The 10085-nt window shown below is 43.2% G+C and overlaps 1 pseudogene; it reads left to right on the top strand.

Annotated features, from left to right (window-relative positions):
- Positions 1-401: 401 nt before the first annotated feature.
- LOC142007211 (protein FAM200C-like) lies at positions 402-2230 on the top strand (annotated as a pseudogene).
- The last annotated feature ends 7855 nt before the right edge of the window (positions 2231-10085 follow it).

Here is a 10085-nt window from a genome sequence, read left to right as displayed (position 1 = left end):
TATACATTAGCATTATACATTTTTAAACAATTACTGTAATGTACAAACAAAATTTATTTTCAAGTTTTTAAGCTAATTGTAGTGAAATTATCTCACCACAAAATACAGTGTACTGCCATGTTGGGGGTATTTATCAACGCATGCATAGATGATGATGTGGCAGCACAGCAGCTTTGTTTGAATTCAGTTAGCTGCTAACTTTTATTGCGTCGGTTAAAGATTACTTCCACAGCAAAACTCTTCAATATCTCCTGGTAGTACTTGCATATTTTTTTAAATGCCTGCTGTACTATTATTTGTGGTGAGTAATAACATAACTATTTTACATATATTTAATATGCATTTAAAAGTTTATTGACCCCCCATCTCCATTCATTTTTTTCATTTCAGTAACCCTTGCCATGTTGAAGAAACGCAAGTGGAACAATGGCTATATTTGTTATGGTTTCCACTTGTATGACAGAGAAGGATGGAACTTAATGACTGCAATGTGTACTGTGCAGCTTATTATTTTCAAAGGCAAATCTCAGACCATCAAAGCTCTCTGACCATTTCAACAAACAGCATGGTGGTGCAGCTGCTGGACATGACCTTGACACTCCGAAGTCTAAGGGGGCAAAATTTGATCAAAGTAGAACCATGAGGACGCTTGGGTTTGTGTCACCTGAGAAGCCCTTGTTACAAGCATCCTATCAAGTTCCATATTTGTGCACCAAGGAAAAGAAGCCTCATACAATAGCTGAGGAATTAGTGAAACATTGTGCACTGGAAATGGCAAAAATAGTAATGCAACTGAATGCACAAAAGAAGCTTCAGCAGGTTCTCTTGTCAAATGACATGATCCATTCTAAAATTCGTGAGATGAACCAGGATATCTTGCAGCAAGTTATAGAAGATATTAAAGCTAGTCCTCTTAAAGTGAGTATTCAGCTTGACAAGTCAACTGCCGTTGATGGCTGCAGTCAGCTGTCAGCATTTGGGTGGTACATAAAGGAGAAAGAAATCTTAGAAGAATTCTTGTTCTATGAACCATTGCAATTAACTACAAAAGGAATTGATGTTTTCAATCGCAAAGATGTCTTTCTGAAGCATAAGATAATGCTTTATGTGTATGGACCAATTTGCAGCAATGGTGCCCCTGCCATGCTAGGAAAGAAATCAGTATTCATTGCCTATGTAAAGAGAGAAGTGCTTCATATCCTGATCACACACTGCATGTTGCACTGTCATGCACTTGATGCAAAGACTTTGCCTACAAAATTGAAGGATACTTTGTCTACTGCAGTGAGCACAGTAAACTTCAGAGGATGTGCTCTAAATCATCACCTCTTCCGTGCTTTTTGTGAAGAAGTTGGTGCCGAGCACACTGTTCTTCTCTCCCATACAGAAGTGAGGTGGCTTTCCTGTGGCTGAATGCTAACTCATATTTTTGAAATGTGTGAAGAAATAAGTCAGTTTCTTTGTGACAAAAGCAGTAATCTAGTTGATGACTTCAAAAATGGAGTTTATCCTTCAACTAGTGTACATGGCAGATGTAATCACACACCTAAATGAATTCAACACATCTATGCAAGGACCTGGGATGAACACAATAATGGCCAGAGTGGAGACGTCTGCTTTTATTTGGAAACTTCCAGTTTGGATAAAGCGTGTTGAGAAAAGAAAATCACTAACTTTCCTTTGCTTGGAGAAGTGGTTGTTACGGAAAATGCAGGAATGACCATCACAACTGAAGTGCAAAGCATTTGCAACAGTTGAGTGACTCTTTCCAAGGATATTTTTCCACTGGAGATCTTGATGTGGCAAAGAAATGGATACTGGATCAATTTCTTTTTAACCTGGATTCCATCATTGATAGTGATTTGATGAAAGATGATCTCACTGAATTACGAGCCAATGGATGAATCCAAATGGGGTTTGAGACAATGAAGCTTGAGAATTTTCAGCATGCTCAACTAGAACTGTTTTCACAACTGGCAAAGAGAGCGCTGGAGATCCTTCTGACATGTGTGACTACATGTGAGAGACAGGATTTTCATCATTCTTACACATCAAAACAAAGGTGAGAAACTGCTTAAATGTGAGTGATGACATGCATTTCGCTGTTTCAAAAAAGTTCCTCATTTCTCGAACATCAATAAACAAAAGCAACAGCAGAAGAGTCACTGAGCCAGTAAACTTAAAAAAGTGTGTAATTTTTCAGGTATTCTTAATTTTATTGCAAAGTTAAAATAAATATGTAATTCTCTCTCTTTCATTCTATAGTCATGATATATCTTAAGTTTAAAGAACTGACCTACTTCAGTAATTTTTGATAAGGGGTGTGAGAACATATTTTGAGAACCAAAGGATTGCAGACTGCAGTAAAGGTTAAGAACCACTGGCCTAGAGCCAGACCCTCGGATATTGCTGACCTGGAAGCAAAGGTGACTTATTTCACATCTGTGCTTTTCCCATCTTCAGCACTGTTTGTGGAGAGCCAGCTCAAGCTGCCAGGCAAGTCAGAGAAATCCCGGGGCTGGTGTAGCTTCGTCCAGTTGGTAAAGGACTCCAAAGTGTTATGCTACCCAGGGAACATCATGGTTGTGCTCCAAACACAGCCCTCTCTGCATATTTCCAACAAGCCCCATCATGCTTCCCTTCTGCATGGAAAAGGCTACCTGTAAAAATATCCACAAAGCCCCTAGTGTTCTCCAAAAAACACAGTTCAGCCATGATGCTGGAGTGAGGCCTCTTGGCACTGTGCAACACAAGCAGTAAAGTCCAGTCCCCTGACCTCATGGCAGGACCAAGAACCATCCAGAGTCTCCAGACAGTCCTTGATAGGTGTCCATCTAAGCTGCTCTTAAATATCTCCAGTGATGGAGATTCCACCACTTCCCTAGGTAATTTATTCTAGAAAACTGTAGCTAATTAGCTGCCCTGTATGGTTCCTGCCCTCTCCACCACAATGGGGACACAGACGTTATTGCTACAATAATTGTACACTATTTCAGGCTGGGTATCCCTTTTCTATATGTTTATACAATGCCCACCACAACAGGACCACGAGGGGCTACTGCAATGCAATGGTTAGTAATATTAATACATAATATACATTTACTTCCCATGGAGGACCCAGGGTAAAGAGAGCAAGAGAGGGGAGGACTTACACCCTGTAGTTTTTCCTTCCATCCCAGTTGTCATAAGAGAAGACTCCTGATCGGATGAGCTAGTGCTCTTTCCCTAGCTCTTTATAATGTGCACCCAGGTTAAGGTACAGTCATCTCATTCTCCAGTTTTTGAAGCTGGAGGTTAATCAGTAAATGAAATGTTTGGTGGAGGTTTAGGTATTAGTAAATTTGAGGCCCACTTAGGCAGAAAGGCACATCTTTGTCCCTCTGTCCAATTCTGACAACCTAATGTCCCGTCACAAAGGGTCAGATTCTGCAACTCTTCCTCATATCAGTAGTAGTTTATTCCATAGGAATGCCTGTGAAGTAATGCAACATTCAACATCCAGATAGTGGTGTTAGGTACCTAAGGTAGGGTGGCCTCTGTTAGTTAGGCCCCAGTAACCATGTGAACCATGGCATAAATTGCCCACTAGCACCATTGTAGCTATATTCCTGGATATCTGAGCTGTTCTGAAGGGGATTTCTACTGCTTCTCAGAATATAAGCTGTCTCCACCCACCTGATCTCATCTAATGTAAAAAATAACTGGCCTAATGCTATTCTCACTTATAGTATGGTAGCTGTATTTCTACTAGGGACCCAGATAAGAGAGGAAGAATTAGACCTAATATATCTTTATTTGGCCCAGGTCCTTAATTGGTGTGAGTCAGCACTGCTATTGAAATCAGTGCAGGTAGGCTTTGTAGGAACTTGGTAAGCTAGCGGGAGAGGTAGATATGCTGGAAGATAAGGATAGGGCCCAGAGTGACCTAGACAAACTGGAGGATTGGGCCAAAAGGAATCTGATGAGGTTCAACAAGGAGAAGTGCAGAGTCCTACACTTTGGACAGAAGAATCTCAAACATTGTTACAGTCTGGGGACCGACTGGTTAAGCAGCAGTTCTGCAGAAAAGGACCTGGGTGTTACAGTGGATGAGAAGCTAGATATGAGCCAACAGTGTGTCCCTGTAGCCAAGAAGGCTACTGGCAAATTGGGGTGCATTAATAGGAGCACTGCCAGCAGATCTAGGGAAGTGATTATTTCCCTTTGTTCAGCACTGGTGAGGCCACATCTGGAGTATTGCATCCAATTTTGGGCCCCTCATTATGGAAAGGATTTGAACATATTAGAGAGAGTTCAGCAGAGGACAGCAAAACTGAGTGGGGGCTGGAGCACATGACTCAGAGGCTGAGGGATCTGGGCTTATTTAATCTATAGAGGAGAAGAGGTGGGGAGGGGGGATTTGATAACAGCCTTCAGCTACCTGAAGGTGGGTTCCAGAGAGCATGGAGCCAGGCTATTCTCAGTGGTGGCAGATGACAGAACAAGAATCAACAGTTTCAAGTTGTGGTGGAGGAAGGTCTGGGTTGGATATCAGGAAAAACTTCACTGGGGTGCATCTACACTAGCCGGCTACTTCGAAGTAGCTGGCATAACGTCGAAATAGCACGCGTTGCGTCTACACGTGCCGTGCACTATTTCGACGTTGAAATTGACGTTAGGCAGTGAGACGTCAAAATCGCTATTCCCGTCTGAAGATGGGAATAGTGCCCTACTTCGATGTTCAGCATTGAAGTAGGGCGTGTGTAGACAATCCGCGTCTTGCTACGTCGAAATAGCAGGGTCCTCCATGGTGGCCATCAGCTGAGAGGTTGAGAAATGCTCTGCCCAGCCCCTGCGGGGCTCTGTGGTTGCCGTGTGCAGCAGCCCTTAGCCCAGGGCTTCTGGTTGCTGCTGCTGCTGCAGCTGGGGTCCCATGCTGTGTGCATGGAATCTGCAACTGGTTGTCGGCTCTGCGGACCTCATGCTGTGCAGGCCGAGTGTGTCTGGGAGGGGCCCTTTAAGGGAGCGGCTTGCTGTTGCCCCAGAAGGGCTAGCCCAGCCTGTGACCCTGTCTGCAGGCTTTGCTGGCCCCTTATTTTGATGGGGAGTGCTTGTGTGTGTGTGTGTGTGAGCGCTCCGCATTTCCTTCCGGGGCAGCTCCTTTCAATGTTCCCCATCGCTACTTCAACGTTCCCCATCCTCCCGGCACCAGCCCCAGAGGATGTGTAGACGATATGCGTCGAAGTAGCCTATTTCGATGTCCTTACTTCGAAATTGGCTACTTTGACATAGTGTGCACATAGCCCAGGAGAGTGGTGAAGCACTGGGATGAATTGCCTAGGGAGGTGGTGGGATCTCCATCCTCAGAGATTTTTAAGTCCCGGTTTGACAAAGTCCTGGCTGGGACTATTTAGTTTGGATTGGTCCTGCTTTGAGCAGAGGGTTGGACTCAATGAGTTCCTGGGGTCTCAAACACTAAGATTCTATGACTGTTTTATGACAATTTACATTAGTTGATTTTTCCATTTGCAAGCAAATTAGCCCCCTTGCCCCCTCAAAAAAGAGCGGAAAGAACTACAAGCCAAAAGAAGCTGAGAAAATACAAGCCACTCCAAAAGCTCCAGCTCTCACCACCGAAAGAGAGGGTTTAACCAGCTATCTTAAACATCTCAATAATTTCACATAAAAATAGCCTAAGCAAATACTACAAAGCTCACAGAAAACTCCCTAAAACAAACAAAATTACAGCCTTAATATCAACATAAATTATTCATAAGCAATTAAAATGTTCCCATTTCTTGCTTTTCCGAACGACGAGTCCTAAACCTCACAGCTTCAGTAATTACTGAAATATGGCCTATTATATATTTTTTTTCTGATACATAATGATATGGAAACAGGGTGGAGGGAGATTACATCATCTGGAGTTGGCAACAAACATAAGCCCTGTATTGGACACAGAGAGAGGAATTGGGGAGCCAGAAACGTAACCCAGTTGGAATCCACAAGAATGAAAAGCTGCCAAAACGTAAAATAGTAGACAAGCTCATTTTCTGTGTGCTAGGAAATGTACACCGATACAGCAGAACCTTGCAAAAAGAGAACTCCTTAGAGCAGCTAGACAACACGTTTTCGTTGCAATGGATGATAAACAAACCATTTAAAGTGAAAAAACACAAACTTGCACTCTGTCATCTGAAAATGGTTACATATTTTGATGTGGCAAGATTGATAATGGCTCCTTTTTGTTTAATATTTTTAGGTCATATTGGGTATTAAATCAAGCTGCGTTGTACAATACGTTGGCTCCCTTCCTGCTACACTCTTGTCATGTGTATGTCATTAAAACTTGCCAAATAAAAATAAAGCCTAATGCTGAAGAACCTTGTAAGCACGTGTTTCATTTAACTGTCACTCTGCAAATGCCTTTCACTTTACGTCAAAGTTGTGCTCTGACCTGCTGAGGTGACCAGTGATGAACAGAAAGTATTTTAACTTTCCTTCAGGAGTCAGGGGCAACACATTCCAGAGAGGAGATTTATTGAAGTACACGGGGCAACAATGGCACCAGTCTATCAAAAAGATGATCCATATGGCCAGCTGTTTACTTGTTTTGATGGAGGGATGGTGACTCGGCCATATGATAAGCTTGCATGAACACTTACATAAAAGAGAAACCACTGGTGGAATTAAGAGGATGGTTTTTAAGGGCTTTGGATGGGAGACTGTCACAAGCCCTGTGGATGGGAGATTGTCACAAGAGCAGGCTGAGAACCAGATTTGGTCGCTTTGAATTAGTCTACTTCCTAGTTCCCACCCTGCTCGTGGGTGGAAAATGATCTGTTCCAGCCCTATACCTGGCACGGATCACTTCCTGTGCTGCAACTGTGGTGGCAAAGCACTAAGGGAGATGGAGCCAAAACTCTGTTCCTTCCCTGCCATTATCTGCCCACTGCCAACCCTTCTGTGTGGGAAGAGCAGTAGTGACACAGCAGAGACTGTTTATTGACCCTGACGCTTCTGCCCATGATGTTGACTTTAACTACAAACTGCTGAAACACTGAGCGAAGACAACAGACAGCGGCTATTGGCTTCTGGGGGAGAGACAAGGATTACAATCAGTGCAAGTCACGTGGGTTGTTTAGCTATGTACAAGCATATATATCTCGGGCTTGTTATTATTTTACATTTTTTTCTTTGAGGGAAGATAAGGGGAAGCAGGAAAGTGGGAACAGATGACAACAGAGAAAAGATAATGTAGACATACTGTACACGCACATTTGTCTCCATAACAGAGGTGCTAGCTATATTATCCTTGCTGAACTGTAATTTGGGCCATGACAGTTGGCCTGACTGGTACCTAAGTCCCAATTCTAACAGACAAAAATGCAAGTCTAAAGCAAGGTTCCCCAATTTCAGACTTTGACATCTAAATGAGTGGCCTAAAATGACTTCAGTGAGAGCTGCTTGTTGCTCATCACTTTCTTAGATGCCTAATTATGGATTTAGACACCTACCTATAATCACTTGAGTCCAAAAACATAGCCAGAACCCTTGACTTCTTGCAAAGCCTATTAAATAGCATTTCTCTATGCTTTTAAAAAAAATCTCTCTTCTCCCATGCTACATGTGTGCAGTTGGGCTAGAATTTGTAAAATACTTGTAGCTCCTATTGGATAAAGGATTTTAAATGTAAATTAAGAACATAAGAATGGCCATATTCGGTAGGACCAATGGTCCTCCCAGCCCAGTAGTCTGTCATCTGACTGTGACTAATCTCAGGTGCGCAAGAGGGAACGAACAGAACAGGAAGTAATCAAGGGATCCATCCCCTGGTGCCCATTCCCAGTTTCTGGGATATGGAGGCTAGTTACATTAGTGGTAGTTTGTCTACCCTCTTGGGACTGTTACTGGAATGTGCCGAGAGCCACTGAACCTCGTTGCCCTGAAACAGCCTGGGCAAATTTCAGTCCTGTCTTGATGTGCTCGGCTGGGCAGACTGCCAGCAAAGGCACAGGGAAGGGTCATGCCCAATGTTCGCTGTAAGCTGAGTGCATGGGCTGCTGCTCAAGAGAGAGTCAACCGCCACCCAGCTGATTAGCAGTGTCCACAACTGCCCACCTGTGTTTCTAGTGGTGGTGCACATAACAAAATTTCTTCTGTCCAGGCATGGAAAAAATTGACAGGAACCCTGGCCATGCCCTATGCTTGTAATACAGACAGCAGACAATACAGTGCATGACACATCCCAAGCACACAGTGCATATCTGGGTTTCAGCTCCCAGAAATCTGTCTTATGGTATTCCATACAACATACAGAGTAAGCTCATGAGAATGTGCCCTCTTTTTCAGTGTAAAGAGGTATGCACAGGCTTCTACTCCCACCCCCAGATAAGAGTTACTTATACTGAGTTTATAAATAAGTAAAAGTGATTTATTAGGTTTGAAAGGCAGAATTTAAATGGTCACAAGAGATAGCACACAGAACAAAGCTGGGTCCTAAGCAAAATAAAAAAGAACAGAAACTAAGCTTAATAGACTAAGGGAATTGATTACACCTAAATTCTCACCCTAGATGAGGTTCAAATAATCCCTGCACAAACTGGTTGCCCTTCCAGTCTGGGTCCACTTTCTCCATGGTCAGCTTTAAATGTTTCTTGCTGTCACGTTGTGGGGGTTGGGTGGGACATCTCAGAGAAATGACAACCAGAACTCACTCACTCTCCACCCTTAAACAGGATTTGCATCAGGCAGGAGTCATCTGTTCCAAGTTCAACCCTCTCCCAGTTTCCCATAGAAAGTTACATAACTCAAGATGGGTACCAATAGCAGATGACATGGTCACAGGGTGTTGCAGAGCCAGTAGACAATACAGGCTGAGCCTCATGCTCACAGAAAAACCAAGTGCTCACAGAGTTCATTGTCTTGCTAATGGGCCATTAGCTCTGTGTCTAGCTTCTTTGCTTTTGCATATAATGGGCTGGAAATAGGTTTTTCCCAACATAAAACACATTGATCATAAATCTACAGTCAATATTCATAACTTCAGATACAGAAGTGATACAAGCATATTATTTTAAATTTACAGCACTGGGTGCTCCAGGCTTCTTGTGGCTGAACTGTGCTTTGGGCCAAGAACTGAAACTGCTGAGTTTTGCCTAGACCCAAGTCTACCACAAACTGGTGGGAAGAGTGAGCAGTTGCCCCATGGGAGCAGCAGGTGGAGTGGCTAGCGGAAACAGCAGCGTGGCTAGCGGGAGCAGCATGGCAGAGGCAACTCTTGAGCTCTGGGTCAGTCCTGACTGAGGGCATCAGTGGTGGGTGGAGGGCAGAGAAAGGTGGAGCATGTGAAAGGGACATTGGGGTTGCTGGTCTTAAGAACCTAAGAGGAAGAGGACACTGCCAAACTAATGAGCACCAGGCTTTTATTCATGGTTTTGGTTATGAGCAGTTTATGATGTTTTCTGAAATAAGTGCACAGTTACTTTCCTCCCTTTTATTTTTTCTACACTCAGACTCTGTGCTTGCAAGTGGGGAAGTGTTGCCTCTCAGAGATGTCTGGGGCGGTGTGTGAATTTCCTAGGTTACTGCATGGGGGCTCAAGTCAATTGTGTTGGATGGATGGAAAGGAACCCCTAGAAACTGAACCTGGCTGCTGCTGGCTGTACCTGGCAGAAGGGTTACAATAGCATCCTCTGGCAAAGAATTTCACAGGTTGACTGGGTATAAATCCAAAGTTTTGGAAATATCTGTTTCATAAAACCAGTATTATGAATACTATCGTGGCCATTCTTTATTAATAAAAATAAAATGGAAACTTTTTTGTACATGTACTTGTAGGGCAAATAAAATGGCTCCCAATTTTAAAAAACACTCCATTGTGTGGAGGCAACATTGTCTGAAGGCACATGCATTACTGTCCTCCACACTTTGCATAATGGGTTGGAAATCCTGGATACAATTCTGTTATTTATTGAAACTATCATGTGGCCAGTGTTTTGGCTAATTCTTCTTCTTGTGGTTTGTTTTCAGTAGTATGGATTGAATATTGTTAAGTACGAGCATGCCCAGGCCTGTAGTTCACGTACAAATGACTTTTGTCAGCT

Source organism: Carettochelys insculpta, chromosome 1 (genome assembly GCF_033958435.1).
Source record: "Carettochelys insculpta isolate YL-2023 chromosome 1, ASM3395843v1, whole genome shotgun sequence".
NCBI classification, from domain to species: domain Eukaryota; kingdom Metazoa; phylum Chordata; order Testudines; family Carettochelyidae; genus Carettochelys; species Carettochelys insculpta.
Note: the sequence above shows the minus strand (reverse complement) of the source record. Positions and strands in the feature narration are given on the sequence as shown.